The sequence below is a fragment of the Lissotriton helveticus genome, chromosome 1_2 (genome assembly GCF_964261635.1).
Source record: "Lissotriton helveticus chromosome 1_2, aLisHel1.1, whole genome shotgun sequence".
In the NCBI taxonomy this organism is placed as follows: Eukaryota; Metazoa; Chordata; class Amphibia; order Caudata; family Salamandridae; genus Lissotriton; species Lissotriton helveticus.
Genome location: NC_136058.1, coordinates 16,981,255 through 17,001,086, shown reverse-complemented (window position 1 = coordinate 17,001,086; position 19,832 = coordinate 16,981,255). Strand labels below are relative to the sequence as shown.

At 42.5% G+C, this 19,832-nt stretch overlaps 1 long non-coding RNA gene and 1 pseudogene across 15 annotated transcripts in view; one reads left to right on the top strand and one right to left on the bottom strand.

Annotated features, from left to right (window-relative positions):
- The window catches only part of LOC144807741 (uncharacterized), a 651,207-nt gene that overhangs the window by 538,314 nt on the left and 93,061 nt on the right, over positions 1-19,832 (bottom strand). The gene's annotated exons all lie outside the window — the stretch shown is intronic.
- Positions 12,958-14,439, top strand: LOC144807849 (FHF complex subunit HOOK interacting protein 2A pseudogene; annotated as a pseudogene).

The following is a 19,832-nucleotide window of genomic DNA, read 5'->3' as shown; positions in this document are numbered from 1 at the left end:
CAAGTTCAGGTGGTGGTTGATGTATGCTGGTCCTTGGTTGTGCAGAGCCTTATATGTGGGGATTAGCATTTTGAAGTGGCATCTCTTCTGAATGGAGAGCCAGTTGAGTTTCCTGAGGTGGGGGTGATGTGGGTCAGCTTGGGGAGGTAGAGAATGAGTCTGGCCCCAGAATTCTATATGACCTGTAATCTCTTCATGAGGTGCAAGGTGATTCCTGTGTAGAGGACATTGCCATAGTCCAGCTTGTTCATGACTACGGCTTGGGTGACAGTTCATCTGGTGTTGGCCATGAGCCATTTGAAGAGAAGCATGCTAAGAGAGAGGAAGCAGATGGAGAAGACTGCACTGATCCAGGTTTTCAGGGTGACCTTGCTGTCTAGGATGATGCAGAGGTTATGGGAATGGTCTGTAGGTGTGGGTATGGGTCCTAGTTCCGTAGGCCACCAGGAGATCAGCAATTACTGTTTTGACTGTATTAGTTCCAAGCAGTTGCCTTTTATCCAGTCCACGATGCTCATCATGCACTTGTGGGAGTTGGCCCTCAGGGTGGAGGGGTCTTCTGCCAGCGAGAGTATAGGATGGGTGTCATTGGCGTGGGAAATGATGTTCAGTCAATGGGTTCTGACAAAGTTGGCAGGGGGGTCACGTAGGTGTTGAAAAGTGTGGGGCTGAGAGATGAGCCTTCAGGGATGCCATAGAGGATACTCTTCAGTTCGGAAGGCACATTTTCTGTGTTCTTACGGTGAGAAAGGAGGAGATCCATCTCAGGGTGTGCTGGGATAAGGTGTTAAATGCAGCTGGGAGGTTGAGGAGGATCAGGGCTGCTGTGTCTCCTCAGTCAAGGAGGGCTCTGATGTCATTGTTGATAGCAATGAGGGCAGTTTTGGAGCTGTGGGTGGTAAGGAATCCCGACTGGGAGATGTTCAGAAGATTGCTGTTCTGCAGGTGCTACATGAGTTTGTGGTTGATGGCTTTCTCTAGGTAGTTTGTGGGAAAAAGGAGCAGGGAAATGGGATTCTTGAGTTCGCTGGGGTCAGAGGATGGTTTCTTAAGGGGGTTTTAACATTGCTTTTCCAGTCATCGGGGAAGGTGGTCATTATTATGGATGCATTGAAGATGGTGCTGAGTTTGTTACCGATTGACTTGCTTTCCAGGTTGCAAATGTGGTGACGGTGATGGTGAAGTGGACAATGGCATGGTTTGTCCAGGTGAGTTTGGTAATGTGACTGTATTTGACTCTGTCGTTGGCCATGAAAATGGGGTTGTTTTTGTGTGGGGATGGTGACTAGTTTTGTGAGCCTGAGGGTGTTCATGCTTTAAAGGAGGTTGATGATTTTTGAGTTGTTAGGATCATTGAGGTGGAAGTTGAGGTCTCAGAGGGAGATGTAGCATTTTAAGTGCATGACGAGCATGGCAATGACATCGGCAATGGAATCCCAGAGGCTGGGGCAAATTCCAGAAGTTCTGTAGGTGAGAGTGTCTCTCATGGTGGTTTTGCCATTGTTGGAAGTTGAAATGTTCCAAGATTGGGGTGGCATTGTCTGTTGTGGATGATGGCGATTCCACCTCTGAGTTTGCTGGCTCAGTCTCAGGTGTTATCTTGTAGCCGTCAGGCATTGCTGAAGCAATGTCAGTGGCAGGTGCGGGATTGTGCCAGGTCTTGGTAAGGAAAATGATGTCACAGGTGAGGGAGGCGATGGTGTCCTAGATCTCAGTGGCATGTTTGCAGAAAGAGTGTGTGTTGAGCAGGAGGCAGTGGAGATATTCTGGGATAGTTGTGGTTGGCATGGTTGCAGTAGTATGGTAGGCATGGGCGGATTTTGCGAATTGGCAATCCGCGAACTTGCGTATTTACGGATTCGCAATCCGCAAAATCCGCGAACTCTCGCGAATTTGCGGATTTTTTTTTTGTGTTCGCAAGGATTTCTGCCAGTTCGCGAGGGTTCTGTACCAGTTCGCAATTGCGAACTTACTTGTCGGCTCGCAACGGCCGCGACTATGTTGTTTCTACATCTGGTTCATCATCACAGGTTCACAGCACCCTCTGTTTCACCACTGCCACCCTCTGGTACACCCATGCCACCCTCTGGTACATCACTGCCACCCTCTGGTTGGTTTATTACTGTAGATTATGGGGGTGAAAAAAAGCAAGCACACCTGCCCGGCTTCAACTGACATGAATTAATTTGGGGTTGATTAATGTGTCACTGAATTTAAACTTCCAGTCTGGCTGGCACCTGCTTCCTTATCTGTAATTTGCTGAACTCTGAAGGGGCCCCTCAGGAAGCACTACAGGGAATGGTTACTAATGATAAGATTGAACTTTTGCACCTGCTGAGTGCTTTCATTTTTGTCTGTAATTGCTTTCTGTTGCAGTGTAATTTTTTTAACAGGACCTTTGTTGTATACTTATAGCTATTCTCTGAGCCTGCTGTGAGGGTCAGAGCAGGGTCATAGAATAGTTGCAAGTAGGCAAATTAACTCTGAAGGGGCCCCTCAGGAAGCACTACAGGGAATGGTTACTAATGATAAGATTGAACTTTTGCACCTGCTGAGTGCTTTCAGTTTTGCAAAACTCCAAATATCCAGCAGCATCCACAAAAGTAATCCTTCCAGGTCAAGATCCAAATCAAAGTGACCAGCATATGAAGAAAGCACTGGGAGGAGCCTGGTGGACAGGAACAGGAAGTTGGAGACTGTGGGGCACTTCCTTCCTCCCACCCCCACCCCCTAAAATTGACTCCTTGCAAAGAAAAAGTGCAGGCAAATGTCAACCTGAGGAGTTATTCTGATAAAAATCATAATTTTCAAGGTTTATGCTGCCTGCTGGTGGATTTCTTGTGCGAAATTCCAAATTTTGCAATCTCGCAATTGCGAGATTGTCGCTGCCCGCCGCATCTACGTGTTCGCAAGTATTTACTCCCGCGAAATTGTATAGTATTCTAGTTGGCAAGTGCGACCAAGCAAAAAATCCGCTTCGCACGGATTTTACGAATTTTCGGCAAGTTTGCGAGAGTTCGCGGATTGCGAATTTACCGAAAATCCGCAAAATCCGCGAGCGGAACGGATTTTACGCCCATGCTTAGTATGCAGGTGCTCCAGTGATGCAGATGAAGAAGCAGTGTCGGCAGGTGAAGAAAGTTGATCGTGGCGAGGTGTGGCAGCAACTGATGTTGTGGGTTCCAGTGTCCAGGGCTTGGAGCTCAGTGAAGGTGTAGCTTTGGGTGGTGGGAGAGCCAAGGTTATTGGCAATGAGCATGGTCCAGGTTATGAAACAGATGAACTGGCTTCATGATGCCTCCATAAGTAGGTCTCTGGAAGAGGGAGGCCGTTTTCAGGGCTTACTGGAGGCAGAAATCAAGAGAGAAAGGGTGTCGAGAAAGGCGGCAAAAACGAGGGGCTATGGAACTAGAAACAGTATATTAATACTAACTTAAAGAATAATGATTGTGCAACAAGAAACAATACTGCAATATTGACACACAGTAAAGAAAAACTAAATGGATGTGAGTGAGTGGTAGGCATGGGAGGGGGAGCTGGCATGGGGGCATGAAACCTAGTTCAGAATAACAGTAGGTTCTGTGAAAAATATTGAAAAGGATGTGAAACTCTCAACCATTGATGTGTCATGCTTTAATACTTGAGTGGTCGTTCCTCACCTGTGATGCTTTAATACATGGGGGTCTGTTCCTCACCCCAGACCTGCCTTGTATGGGATTTGCTACCACTTACTGGGATTTCTTAGTGTGTTGTGAAGGATCTAATCCAGAATCAGTTTCTTCATTGATGAAACTTGCTTTGCGATAGACAATTGTCTCTTTTGTTTTGTCTCCCTGGTGCAAAAACAATGGAGTTGGCTATGCTCCTTCATGTCTGTACTTTGACATGTTTCTTGTCTCTATGTTGCCCAGGTGGGTCAGGGGCAATTCTTCAAAATTGTGTCTCTATTATCTACTTTCTCACTGACTACCGCTTCCTTTTGATATCTGAGTATACTTAGAATATTGTGCTACAAACAATTAAGCTATTTTACTTTTCAGCCGTGTTTTACTGTCTTCACATTGTTTGCATTGTTTACCTCTGTTATTCACATCAAAAAGGTAAAGATGGTTTTCCCTTTTCAGAAATGCAAGGCTGCTGCATATATGGCAAAGGCCCTGCGGGCTCCAACTTTACCTTTAAAAAAAATGTAAAGGCAATGACAGAAGCATCATACATGGACAATAGGCAAAATGTGAAAACTACAGATCTGTATCTCTATCTCTTCAGAGAAGCCATTGAAAAAACATTAAGCAGTGTGTATGGTCTGTGGTAATTAGACTAACAACCTTATGTCCATGAGGTTTTCCTGACTCTAAATAGAGTGGGTGCATCATCAGTTTAGTGGCAGAGTACTCCGCCTTGTTGTACTGTTGGTCAAATGCTCTTTTAGTTCATTTTTATTTTCATGTATCCCAATGATGAAGTACATTGGACTTGTGCTCAATAAATATTTAACCATTCAGAATTGTATTGAAAACCTTGACTCAGTAAGGGACCTGTGTTGATTTGTGTTTCTTTAAAATATAATTAATCATAGATTCATCAGCTTGTTTTAATTCAAGTCGATTAATTGGCTCTCCAAGAATCGCTTTCTGTGAGTATTAGGGAGTGAACTAGGCCTTATCTGTCTCACAATCATTAACTGGAAGAATCCTATAAGTGGCTCTAGTTGTACGCCCTTTGACCCAGTTCTGCGGTTCTTAAACGGTATGCCTCGCGTCTGATGATTCATCGCGACCACGCATGCGCGAGTGTGTAGCGCTTCTAGACCGCCACCGTTTCCACTCGGCAGATTCAACCAGCCCCGGTAAGCCCCGCAATTCCGGTCTGCTTGGAATTCGGTACCACTCCCTATTAGTCCCACCGTGGTCTAATACCGCTCTGCTTTTTAATTATAGAGTGGGCACAGGAGTCTTCAGCCTTGCACCTACTCATGAGGGTAAGCGATGTGACTTGATGGTGTAGTAGTGCTCTCTAGTGTCCTTTGATTTTAGACAAAGAATTTTTCACTTAGTGTTTGTTTCTTTTTACTTTTCAGAACGCCTTCAGGCCCTGATGAGAATCCCCCTTTGAGTTATAGGGATTCGAAACGCGTAGGCCTTTTTCCTTCGGTCTGCTCTCTCTTTTGTTCCTGTGCTTACTTGTTTCGCACTCGAATATTTTGTATATTATTTCCACTAAGAGTGTGTTTTGAATAGCCTTGACTGTGATAAAAATATCCCAGTGGTTAATGATTGAAAAACATTTGGGTAATTTCTGTTGTAATTAGAGCAGACCGCTCTTGATTTCCCCCACGGGTATATAGTTCTACCTGTATTGGGCAATAATCTTTTTATTTCCTGTTTGAAAGTTTGAATGTGTATGCTAGTGGGATGACTGTGATATGTGTGACTATTGCGGTGATTGAAATTGTATTGTATTGTGTCTTATTTTTCAATTTTGCGTCTGCAACTTTTCCATTTTGTACTTAGTTTCATGTTTGGTATTCTCTAAATTGATCTAAATAAATAGCTAATAAATAGCCATTTCCTTTTTTGAATTCCTTTTCTTCTTTGGATGTCATTAAGTGTGCTAAATGACCCTATCAGTATTGGCATATTCCTTTGTTTGTTTGTTTTCTAGTTGTACTCAGACATGGGTACCATTCTTGGCCTTCAATTATAACTTTCAATCCATTGATTTTTGATTTATCTATTTTAGTGCTTTGACCATGTCCCAGAGTCTGTGGCACCTTGACCTGTGGTATAGGTTTCCAATTGAAGTGTCATATGAAGAAGTTGTTTCACTGTCAGCTTTTCTATGCTGACAGGCCTCACAAATATCAAGAAAGTGATATTACCTGGCTGCAAAGATGGAGCGAGTACCATTTCTGCAGTCATAAAAAAACAAATTAATGTCTGAGAATACTTTATGCAGATAGTAGGCAATTGCATATGGCTTTATGGGGACGATGGAGTTTAGGTTTATCAGAGCATTAAGCAGAACCATTCAATTAATTAATGATTCATTTTTGACTGTTTCCTTTGTCTATTCCTTCCAGAGGTTTTGTAAAGGCAAAAAAAACAGTATCAATTCCCTGGGGTGGACATCTTTGTTGGTATCTTGGTTGTTATCCTTCTTAACCAAAGTTCATCTTTCCAAAGAAGGTGACACCATCCTTTAGTCCTGTTAGACCTGACAGCCTTAGGGTGGTCTTCCTCCAAAAGTTTTGCATGCTGTCTGCTTTCTTCCAATTTTGGCAAAAAAACAATATCAATTCCCTGGGTTGACATCTTTGTTGTTATCCTTCCTAACCAAAGCTCATCTTTCCAAAGAAGGCGAGCCCATCCTGTGGTCTTGTTAGACCCGACATGCTTAGGGTGGTCTTCTCCAAAATTGTTTGTCTGCTTTCCTCCAATTGTGCTCTGTTTCTATATTTTAAAATGTTGTGTTAATTCTTTACAACTATATGAAGGTAAAACCGCATTCTACCGTGGGGAAACTAGTTACATCGAAATAAAACTATAAATTGATTGTGCATATTTTACATGATTTATTAGATGGATAGTGTCTGACTAAAGGTCTCATGTTTTCAATTTCCACCACCAAATGTATGTATGTCACGTACTAAAATGCATTTTTGTTTTGGAAGTCCAAGGCAGATTTGTCATTAGTAATGCTTAATTCTATAGGAAATGTTCATGATCTTTCAGTCCTCCCTCTGATGATTTTAAATCATCACATCAATTTCATTTAACATGTAAAATTGTTTAAAGACCACTCTTATCATTAGTTGAATCAAATCTATATTTTTCTTTACCTAAAATATTGCTTCTTGTCTGTGATGTGTGTAGACATAGTAATTTCATTAGCAGACCTAATTTCTGTTGGGTGTGTAAAAAAAACATACTAAAACTAGTATGACCAGTATCAGCGTTATTACAAAAATTGAGCACATACAAACACTACATCTATTTTCAAGGCAACACAAGTTTTGTCTGCAATCAGATTGTATATAGCCAAGGTCAAAAGTTCAGTGTAGAGTTCTATAAGTAGTTTTTTAGAACGGTTAGTTTTTAGAAGTTCAGATTTCAAGTTAGACAAACCATAAACCTTCTCTGTGTTAGTCTAATTTTTTTATCCCTAACACTTGTAGATTTTTCTCTGGCCTAGGTTAGTCTTATGTAAGAAAGGTAACTAAAATAATAAAGGTGTAACAGGGCAGTCATTTTTTTATCAATTGTTGTTTTCATTTTTTCTCAAACTTAAAATCAAGGTGGCTCATACAGTGCAAATCCTGCATCACACAGTTCATCCAATGTGAAGTTCAGTGCTTTTTCCATGCAATAAGACCACGCAGGTACTGAATAACTCCGACAGAGCACCATCAATCTTTTGGACTTTCTCAACCCAAGCCTTCCACCTTTGTCTTCACTTTCTTCTGATTCAGACATTTCAGCTATGGGTTCAAGTATTTTTTTATGGGATAGCTGCAGACTTTTCGGATAACCCTTTAGCCAGATTTCTGCCACCTCTACTAGTGGTGCCAGAGGACTAAGCAAGACCTGGCTCATTCACCACTTCAACATCAATTTAATCTGAGCCAGTTTCCTCTTCTTGCTTTGCTAGTCCCACCTCAGTTTGCTCTAGGACTACTTTAGAATCAGTATGTTCCCTTACAGCTTGACTGCCTCTCTCCCGTGGTCTTTTAACTACTGCTGGCATCTGTTCTAGAAGAGGAGCTGTTTCATCAAGGGGACAAGGGACCCTACAGGTATCGGAGGCATGCACCCAGTTCAGAAGGCCACCACACTTCACAGCAGTCATTGTGACCAGGATCATTTGATAGGGCCTTTCTATCTTGGTTTCAACCAAGTCTTAGAATCGGCTTCTCGATTGCAACACCATCTCTCAGATCGCAGTTGTGGCACCATTCACTATGCAGATCTGGTATAGCAAATGCAACTTGGTGAGGAACTGTATGCACCACATCAGCCAATCGTTCGCAGAAATGGCTTATCTTCACATCTGCTGTGATTTTCACAAATGCTTTTCCAGGTACAGCTTCAACCCACTTTAGTGAAGTTGAGACACAGACTTTTGCTAGGCAAGATTCTATTATATCTTTGTGTTGCTCAATTATACTTGAAAATTCAGGCCGATAACTACAGAGCAATCCTTCTCAGATTCACATGTGAAATTCCCCTTAAATGTGGAGGCTAGCAGGACATAATATTGTGCAAATAAATTAGCATCCCTCTTTCCCATGACTATAGTCACTCCCATTTCGGCTGTTAGACTGCATGCTATGATAAGGGCAATCAATTTAGAATCTTGTGCTGAGGTAGATTCTTGAAGCAATGAAGCTTCAACAACATAATTCATGGTGCACACAGCATATGCTGCTCCTAATGTGCCATCGTTACCTCTTAAACATGGGCCATCTACAAAATGGATATGATTGGGCTCAATCAGAGGTTTATTACTTACTAGTGATTACCTTGGCTTCATGCATAGATCTTTGACACCTAGATATTCATGTTTCACTTCACAAACATTCTTCTTTCCTGCCAGTAGAATTAAAACGTTTGATGTTAGTCATGTTTTGATCAAAAGATGTTTCAGTAGCAACTCCACAAAATAAGGGACCATTTAAGTTAGTGAACATTAAGGCTCTCATTGCGGAAGGGCCTCCAGGAGGCAAGGATGTGGCAACGGCAAATAAATTGCTCAATGACCGCATCACAGCCGCTCTGGACTGTACAGCCCCATTGGGACGGCCAACAAAAGGAGCCCACAGACAGATAACTGCTCCCTGGTTTGGCGAGGTGTTGCGCCGCGCCAAAAGGGACTGTAAACGAGCAGAGAGACAATGGAGAGTGGCATATGATGACTTGATGAAAGAAGCTTATCATATTAAGAGACGCATCTACCATAATAAAATCCGTATAGAGAAAGCCATATACTATGCTGACAGAATCCAGGGGGCAGAGAACTCCGCCAAGGAACTGTTCAGCATATATAAGTCTTTAGCCACCCCAAAAACCTCAATTCAAGACAAAGGTCACTCAGTAGCAGCATGCAACCGCATCGCTAACTACTTCGGAGATAAAGTGTCTAAAATTTACGCTGCTTTCCCCGAAATACCTCATGCAGCGGAAGAGCCGGCAGACCTAGTAGCAGAGGAAGATGATCAAAATCAGCTACTTAATTTCACCACCCCCTCACCGGAAGAGCTAGTTAAAATTTGCAGATCTGTTAAATCTGGCTCTCCCCGTGATCCTGCATCCCCAAAAAGGTTGAGTGACAGCTTGGAGACCCTTGAACCCTACATCAGGCATGTGTTAGATGTCTCCTTCCAATCCAGTTCAATACCTGAGGCTTGGAAACAGGCTGTGGTGCTTCCCCTCCGCAAGAAGCCCAGCATCAGCTCTGAGAAACTGGACAACCTACGCCCCATCTCCCTACTGCCTTACTTCTCCAAGGTAGCGGAAAAGGTGGTTAACAAACAGCTAATGACCTATGTGGAGGAAGGCAACCATCTTCACCCTACCCAATTCGGGTTTCGGCCCCGTCATTCTACGGAGTCTGCCCTTCTGAGGGCCACCGAAGCGCTCAGGCAGGGTGCAGACGAGAGACAAACAATGGCGCTAATCCTATTAGACCTTAGCGCCGCGTTCGACACTGTAGCACACCCCATCTTGCTACAGTGTCTGAACAAGGTTGGGGTGAGAGGGGCAGCGCTGAAATGGATTTACTCATTTCTTACTGGCCGGGGTTTCCAAGTGAGGCAGGGTGACCACTACTCTGAGCGAATTCCTTTGGACCAGGGGGTGCCGCAGGGCTCGTCCCTGAGTCCTACATGTTTTAATCTTTATGTTGCTCCGATTGCCACCTTAGTAGAGAGTCACGGCCTCAGTATGGTGTCATATGCCGACGACACGCAGTTGGTTATCTCCCTGTCGCGTGCACCCGGTCCTTCGGCGGACATCTTCAGAGCATGCATGCAAGATCTTGCGGCCTGGATGTCCGCCAATTGCCTCAAGCTCAACGGAGGCAAGACCGAGGTGCTGGTCGTGGGGGGCTGCCAGTCTGCGTGGACGTCGGCATGGTGGCCATCTTGTCTAGGCCCAACACCCATTCCGTGCCAGAAAGCAAGGAATTTGGGCATCTGGTTTGATACTGCCCTCACCTTTGGCCCTCAGATCAACCAGGTGGTCGGACTATGCTTTGGGACCCTTAAAAGTCCCAGGAAGACTCTGAAGTTCTTGCCCGTGAGAGCCCGACAAACCTTGGTTCATGCACTAGTCACATCTAGGATGGACTATGGCAATCTTCTCTATTTAGGTACCTTGGAGAAGAACCTTAGCCGCTTACAGGTCCTTCAGAATGCCGCTGCCCGATTAGTGCTTAGACTACCCAGAAGAGCCGCTTCTGCAGCGGCTCTCCGGTCTCTGCACTGGCTCCCGGTCAGAAGCAGGGTAGAATTTAAAGCACTATGCACGTGCCATCGGATCATTAATGGGAGATCTCCTCTCCCTCTGCAGGGACTCTTGACATCTTACGAACCTCCCCGATCCTTGAGATCCTCCGGCTCTGGACTCCTGGTTGTTCCTAAGGTGTCTAGAGCATGGATGGGCGGAAGATCTTTCAGATACCTTGCAGCCTCTAGATGGAACAAGTTACCCGTGGCACTGCGATTAGAGCCATCAGAATCAATTTTCAGAGCCAAGCTTAAAACTGCCCTATTCGCTCAGTAGGTATGCCGCTTCTGTAAGTTCCAGTAATAACAGTTTCTCCTCAGCGCGGGGACACGCCGTTGTTGCGTCACCAAGCGCTCTATAAAACTCCCTAAATAGAAAAATAGAAATTCCATCATTATATTCTCACTCTTTTTGTGACTGACATCAACTGCAGCTACTTATTTAAGGCAGCGGGGCTTTTCTGTTGTTGGGAAATACGTCACAGACTTTTGAAAATCTTCATGTTTTTGAACTTGAACAGGCACTGAGAGAGTGCAGCCCTCCCTCTCAATGCAAATTAGTGCTTAGAGCTCAGCTCGTCATGCAGTACACTGCTCGTGTGCTCATGACGAGCTGAGCTCGTCATGAACAAAGGGATTTAAGGAAGTTCAGCACCAAGCGGGAATTGCTGTAGCATTGAAGGTGTTAAATTAACTTGCATCCCTAGCGCTGGGGCACAACTCACTTTCTCTTTTGACTCTGGGAATGCTTTTGTGCAATGGTGATCTTATCTGGTGAAATGGTTCCACTCTCTCTGGGGACACCTTTCTAGCTCCTTTTTCAATTATATGTCCCAGATATTGATCTTTCTTTTGGCAGTACTACTGAGTATCCTCATGTAATGGCACTGTGAAACAGACCTGACAAAAATCAATAACAGTAAGCCATTCTTCGATACATGCAATTTGAAAAGGTAAGTTGACTGGATTTGGTTCCATAGCACAACATAGAAACATTTTGCAGAGAATCTCCTGCACTATTCTGTACTTCTCATGGGTTTCTGTACACATGTGATCTGAGAGTTACATGAACTTCCAATCAATCCTCCAAATGACCCTTGCTCTGTTTATCTTCAATTACAGGTGAAATTCCTTCAACTGTCTCTTGTGTTGAATTGTGTTTAGGTGTTGCTGAATACATGTATCTGGTTTTCATTTGACTATGACTGGTTCTGCTCTTTTTATTAATCTGATATCTTTTTCTGTAAAGTCACATACTTCTGAGTTCACTGTTTCTTTCAAATCAGAGGGTAATTTTTCAACTATTATTTCTGAAAGCAATCCTGTAAACTGTACATCCTCATCAGGAGTCTGATATTCAACATCATCCGGTATACAGTAAATTGTGCACTTTAACTTGCATCACAAATGTTTTCCTAGCAGGCTTACAGTGCGTGAGTCACAAAGAACAAATTGGTAAATTTCCTCAAATGAACCAGTTTTTACTGCAATCTTGTCTAAAACTGAATTTGTAATGTGTTTGTTTAAAACTGCTACAACTTGGATCTTTTTTCCTAAGTAAGGAAGGTCTGGAACTTCCACTGTTCTCACAATGCAGGAAATTGCAGGGCTAAAACTGTCACTTTTAAATATAGCAGACTTTTGAAACATGTTCTGATTTTGGTTCTGAAAATAATTTAAATTTGCTTTGGACAACTAATTTAAATTAATTTTAGGATTTACCATACTTGGCGGACCATCTGGGTTTGGGGGAATTCTATAATTGGTACCTGTTTCGGATTTGACATTTGCTAAACTGCCAAATTTTGCATCTCCATGTCTCTGTATCTTTGCGCATTTCCATTTACTACTTCAGGTTCAAGTCTACACTTCCTCTTCCAATGCTCAAATCTGTGACAAAGATGGCAAAAGGTCATTTTCTTCACCATTGTGACATCATACCCAAATTAGGACCAATCAAAAGTCCCCCTACCTTTGTCCTGTGAAACAACAAATCTTCCTTGAGCACCTTGTACTTCTGCTTGTGGACTTTCATTCCCTGTACACGACCTATTCTGAAACCCTCTCTGAATAACCTCCCTCTGAACCATCATGAGTTCCTCTTTCAATTCTTCTGCTTCATTTCTTGTACATCACTACAGTACCCTTCATCCATTTTATTCACATCTATCAACTTTCTCTGCCATCAACCACAATTTGCTATATGTCCATACTGATCTGACCAGAGATCATTAATCTAATAACAGTCTGAGACTCAAAGACTCTCACGTCACTGGTATCATTGCAGTCTCTACCACAGTGTAGTTGAAGGTCCAGACACACTCTTTCACAAAATTCATGAAGCGATTTTCATAGTTCTTGTGAGGTTCTTTCAATCTTTAACTAATCAAGATATTTTGGTGGCAATCAGCCCCATGAGTAGGAACTCCTGACAGCGGCTGAAGCGCTCCAGGATGTTCTCCAATATCACATCTATACTGCAGCACACCGTGGAGGTGCTTGCTTTGTCCCTTCCACTACAAGAAGACTTTGTTTACCACTGGAAGGCTATTAAACATTATGACATTGTAACATCAGATGATAAGGCTCCAGTGACCGACACTAACATCCCCTCCCATCTGGAACAGATGTTAGATATTCTGGTGCAAGAAGAAAATGAGCGGAAGTCAGGGGAGACTGGAACCTGCATGGAGTACTGCTGCATCAATAGATCCTCAAGACGCTCCACAAGCAGATTGTCCACCAGGAATGAAGCAGCAGGTATTGGTTTTCTATACAAAACTCTTTGTGGGGAAGTTCCAGCAACACCAACCAAAAATGAGGAGATTCAGTTTCTCTGTATAGTCTGTTCCAAGCTGAAGCAGGATCCATACTTAGTCAATTTCTTCCTCGAGAACAAGTTAAAACTACCAGCATTAAGAGGACCTTCAGGAGATGACCTAAAAGACCACAACTGCCTGACAGACGTGGGGCAGTCGCTGAAGTCTGAAGCATCAAGCAGTGGAGCTTGGGCAGGGCATGAGGTGAAAGAAAATGACATTGGAGACCAGGTTGATGAACTTTCAACATGTCTTAACAACACTGATGTCTCTGACACTGTGACCAGTCATCCAAACCAAGACTACAATCTTGTAAACTCCTTACTCAATCTCAGAAGGAGTCCGGATGTTCGTATTGCTGTAAATGCTTATGAAGGTCTCATGCTGTTAGTTAGCCTGCCAGAGCCTGCAGCAGCCAGATGCCTTATGCAGAGCACTAGCTTGTGCGAGTTGCTGACCGACAGACTTGCTTCTCTCTACAAAGCCCTGCCTTCATCAGTTGATCCTCTGGACATTGAGACGGTGGAGGTTATCAATTGGGAACTGGACTCCCATAGTCACAAAGAAGACACTTCTGGTGTTCCTGGGAAACAAGCCCTCATCTCCTTTCTCTCTTGGTTTGATTACTGTGATCAGCTGATCAAAGAAGCACAGAAGACGGCTGCTGTGGCTATGGCCAGGTGTGTCCCGGTGCGATTTTTTGTTGGTGTCTTGGAGCCACAGTTGATGCAAACGTCAGAGATTGGCATCCTTACATCAAAAGCTTTGCTTCATTGGCTTGTTCGACATGTCACATCTCCCGTTTTGCTGCAGGTGATAGTTTTCTTTCTTCTTGGAGTGCAAAGAGAGCAGGAGTCTCTGGCAGACATCAACAAATGCAGTCTAACACATCGGCTTATAGAACACTGTTATCATATTTCTGAGGAGATTAGCATTATGACACTGAGGCTCTTTGAACATCTTTTACAAAAGCCCAGTGAGCACATTCTTTATAACCTTGTGCTAAGAAATTTGGAAGACCGAAGCTACAGGGACCACAGCTTACCTTTCCCAGAAGATAAGGATGTGGTGGAGAATGGACAGATAGTAGGAGCTGTCGCTGCAACGCAGGCATGAGAACACCTATATTACCACTGTGCATGCTTCAACTGAGAAGAGATTCAGAGTTTGCTAAATTGTGTCTCCTGCCAACAACTCTGCACTGCTTGTTTCGAAATGAAGCCTGACCTTTAAATTAGCGGCAGAGTACTCAAAACGGGGAGCCATGGTCTGTCCTTATAATGGCAACTCTACAAGCAACACGGAGCTCCTCCTTCCAGCCTGGCGACATGGTGCTTTGTCAGCGTGGCGCTAGCCAAGTGGGAAGTGGCAATGCCATTTGACCCTTTTACAGGGAGTGCCTTTCTCTACCAGCTTGACTCCCTTAAATGGCCCCCATAACTATGCCCGTGTCCAAAGCACTTTCACTCCCCTTGTTTGGGATGGATCCAGCATCTTTGCCCTGGAGACTCAGAGACCCCACTGAGAGAGCCCACAGTGACAAGGGTGTCACACATAGTGAAGGACTTCTGATAGATCCCCCTTCCCACTGGGAACCATCTCCTGCCCTGCCGGACGTCGGACACTGTGTTCCCGCTGGGTTTCCTACCGCCTCCCCCACCTCTTCTCTCCTTCATTCTTCACAGTGTGCCCGTGACCAAAGCACTCCTCTCCCCTTGTTGGGGATGGATCCAGCATCTAAGCCCTGGAGTCTCAGCGACCCCACTGGGAGAATCCGCCGTGACAAGGGAATCGCACATAACTGAGGACTGAGAATTATCCCTGTTCTGCGGGGAGCCGTCTCTCACCCAGCTGGACGTCAAACACAGTTACTTTCCCGTCTCCACACTGTGTCCCCTATCCCCGTCACCTCCGCTTCCCCTCTTCTTTCTTTGGCTACCTCCCTTCTTTCTTTTCCCTCTCCCCTGAATTCCTCTCCACCTGCCTGCATTGTTTACCCTTATGCCTATGCTCAGCTTAATCTCCCTCCCCTCCCCCTTTTTACATTACTCCCTTACCCCTCTACACACCAAGAACGAATGGATGTAACTTGTAACTGTTGTACCTTCTGTAACAAGGTGTAGTTTGTAATCTATGTAACTCTCCTCATGTACAGTGCTCTGATACCTTCGGGTCTAGCCAGCGCTATATAAAACTCAAGTAAATAAAAAAAAAAATTAAAAAAAAAAAAAAATTAGAGCAATAATCTCTAGTTGTCTCCTCACTTGGCCACTGTATAACAACTTTATATTCAGACCACAATTCAACTGGTTTTGGAGTGTCAAAGAAGATTTTGAAATTAATTCACAACACCTCTGAAATTTCAACAAATCCATCAACTTGTGGGTACCACAATATAGGCTCGTCTCTCAATTTTAGAAATTTGTTCACAAATGCTGCAAGTTCACCTTCATTCCATGTTACATGAACATGCACTTCTCCCACTCTCAATGGATAAGCTGAAGCTTCTCCCTCATCCTGTTTATTGTTTTCCTGAACTAGGTCTGGTGATTTCTTTTTCTTTTCATGCTTCCATGATAGGTCTGGTGGTTTCTTTTTTCGTCTCATGTTTCCTCGCTCACTTGTATCCTAATTTCTCAAAACCAATCCATTTACAAATGTATTTCACCAATTCTGTAATGTGTAATCACATTCGCGAAGAACACATTGCCTCAATTGCTTCATCATCCATCTGTACCCGAAAACATCAATTTAACATTTCCAGGCCCAATCAGTCAGTCTATCCTGTGTAGTTACTGCACATTTATTAATTTCCTTACTCAGGAACATTCATTATTTTTCCTGATATTGGTTCAAATTCTCAAGATCTAAACAGTCCTTGATAATTTCTTCAAGTTAAATTTTTTACTTTGAAACATTAATTTGTCTCTCTTTTTTGGGTTCTACATCGATTTGTTCCACCATGCTCCATATCTTTCTAATCCCTGTTGCTTCCTCAAACCATGGTCGAAAAATCCCATCTTCAGATGTTGACATAAACCTTGATGTAATTACTCATTCTACAGTTCTTTGAGCTACTTGAGTTGGGATCATATTTGTGTGGGCAGTCACATTTGATCTAGACACTGTTTGTGGAGCTACCGTTATTAATATTTGTACCAAATCAGTCACAATTGGAGCAGTAACACCTGGAGGTATTTCTGTCGGTATCGAGTCAACAGGTGGTAAAATGTCTGCAAAAATTCTCTCAATCTGTATTTCTCTTGGTTCAACAGCAGCAGTAGCCACTGTGATAGTTGCTGGTACACTATGATTAGTATTTGTAATGGAGACCACATAAGGTGGTGGAGTCTCAGTTAACAATGCATCCAATACACTTTTTTCCTCTCATACCTTGTTTCTTGCTTTTTTTAAATGCTTAAGGCATTAAAATGTGCAGCTGTAGATAACATTTTTCTTAATCTGTCAATAATTTGCTGTTCAAAAGTACCATATTTTGGGAAACTCAAAGGACCCTCGTTCTCAGTAACCTTGCACCATTAACAAATCCACAAACATGAAAATAGTCTCAAATTTGTTAACATAAAATGTGCAGGAATTCCCTCTTGTTACAGTTTATATTCTTGAAGACTTTCAGCCAATCTCAATACGATAATCACACAATTGACCTATCACAGTGAGCACAGTCTAACGTCACTCTCACTCCTCACAGCAGCTCACCCTCCTTTACAATTTTTTCGTACACATTTACTTACAATCATCTGCAATAGTCTGCCTTCTAAAAGATCAATCGAATTCAATCACTCGAAGAATCCACATTCGCTGTGAAACCTCAACAAGCGGAGAATCACCTGATTCAGTATAGTTTACCCCTTGCACATACTGTCTACTACACGATTTTCATTCAGCCCATTCATACAAAGGTTCCTGTCTTAGATAGAGCTGTTGAGAATGTCTCACAACAACTCCTCGGTTCTCCAGTCAGACAATCCCAATCGCGGTGTCTCTTCACCTTTCAATATCCCGGGACCATGGGCCACTTCAGGACCCACAACTCAAATCTCAATCCTTGGGCCACATCCGACCCAAAACCACATTCACTTCACTCTCACTCCTCAAGACATTCCACAAACAAACCATCACAGTAGTCAACCACAACTACCGTAAACACAATTAGCACATACCACAATCTAATCATATACAATTAACGCAAATGCAATTACTGCAATCAAAATTACTGCAACACATTTCTCCTTATACCTTCTTCAGCAACTGCCTTCTTGTATCGCCTTCTAATACCGCTTTGCCAGTCTTCAAGTTCTAGTCATTGGAATCAGGAATCAGGACTTTTTGGGATTTGGGCCTTCATTCTAATGAGGGCAATTTTTGTTACTCCATTCAGGGTGTTAGCCTAAACTCTGCTCTTTTTTGTCAAGGTGTAAAACCATACCTCTACTACCAAGCTAATAGCACGGAAATCTTGTGGTAATCTCTCTTTGGCATTTTTTTTTAAATGGGGCACAATTAACCTTTAATTACAATTGCCATTTTTCCACACTGTTATCTATTCAAAAGGTGATGAATCTTTGACACCCTATTTTGACCAAAAGATTCTCTGACTCCTAATTCATTAGTCAGGGATTAATAAGGTTACATAATTGATAATGGAAAAATAAAGTTAGGTTGTAGAGTATATTATAATTTACTTACAGCACGTTCCATGAAGGAAAGAATCCATATTCTAAAAAAAATTGGTGCAAATTATGTCAGTCAGAACTCATGAGGAATTCAAAATAAAGCAAGAGTAAGATTAGCATGTAGCTAAGTCAATAATTAATAAGTGCAGAATCTCACATAAGGTGAAATAAAGCATAGAGAAAATAAGCCATAGCAAAGCCAGTTAGTCAAAGCATAAATCTTGGGGTTTTTGATGAAAGTTAGAATGCAAAAAAACCTTCATCTAATATGCCTTCGTCTACATCTGTTCTGCTCTCCATCAAAGTCTGCTTTCTCCTTCTCTCCAGGTCTCTAAATCTGTGTTTGGAAAAGTCTGCAAAGGTCACATAACTAAATCTGTCAGAGTCTGCAACTCCTAAACTAAAACACCTTTACTTCAAAAATAAATGTTGCAAAGCATGTAGCATGATCTTCCTTCTTCATCCAATTGGAATACAGCACTCTCCAAAAGTACATCTACTCTTATCTGCTGTCTGCACACTTCATCCAACAGGCAGGCAACATCCTTCCCATAGCACATTCTGAATCTTATTTAATATAGCTTTATCTCCTAGCCTTCTTTTAAAGAAACATTTTTGTTTAACTAAACAAATAACAATAGCTGCAAAAATAACTTAAGGTTTAAGCAAGAATCAATTAAGCATAACATGGTCATTCTTTTAAAATGCATGTGTTTTCTATTATCTCTAAAGCAAAGAAATAAATGAGACTTTGAAACCTTTTTCAGCAACTAAATACAATAACATGCAATAAAATATGTGAGGCGTCCTTTTACAAGAGGGTAAACATTCCTCTCATTATCTCAAACATCCGGCTTGAACTCTCAGAGCAAGCTAAATCGTGAGCTGTTTCGGGTTTTCTACATTTTAAAATGTCTTGTTAATTCAGTAAAACTATATGAAGTTAAAACCACATTCTACAGTGGGGAAACTATCACACTAGTCACAATTAAAATCAAACTATGAATTAATTGTGCATGTTTTACATGATTTTATGAGGTGAATGGCGTCTGATTAAATGCCTGATGTTTTCATTTTCAAGCACCAAAAGTTCTGCACGTCATGTTCTAAAATTTTGTTTTTGGAAGCCCAAGGCAGCTTTGTTATTATAATGAATAATTCTACAGGAAATGTTCACTCTCTTTCAGCTCTATTCTTCTTGTTGACCTTAGGTCACTTTGGCACTGCCAACCAGTGCTAAAGTAGATGTGCTTCTTCCCTAAACATGGTGTGATTGACTTATCCACAATTGGCATATTTAATGTATCTATAACTCACTGGTAGAGTGAACTATGTGTGCTCAGGGCCTGTAAATTAAGTACTACCAGTGGGACTGCAGCACTGATTGTGCCACCCACACCAATAGATCTTTGAAGCATGTTCCAGCCTTCCACTGCAGAGTATGTGTGTGTAGTTTACACTGCCATGGCAGCTTGGCATTTAAAACCCCTTGCCAGGCCTTAAACCACCCTTTTTATTACCTATAAGTCTCCCTAAGGTAGGCGCTAGGTAGGCCATAGGGTGGCACAGTGCTGTGTAATTAAAAGGTAGGACATGTACATTTAAGTTTTCCATGTCCTGGTACTGACAAACACCCACACCAATTTTTCACCACTGTGAGGTCTACGCATTCCGCAGGTTAACATTGAGGATTCCTTATACACTTATAAGCTGTAATTCCTGTTTGTGGAAGAGTAGCTCTTTCATGTTTAATTTCAATGGAATGGTAATGATAAATCCTCTCTGATGGCAAAGTTAAATTTATCGTTACTA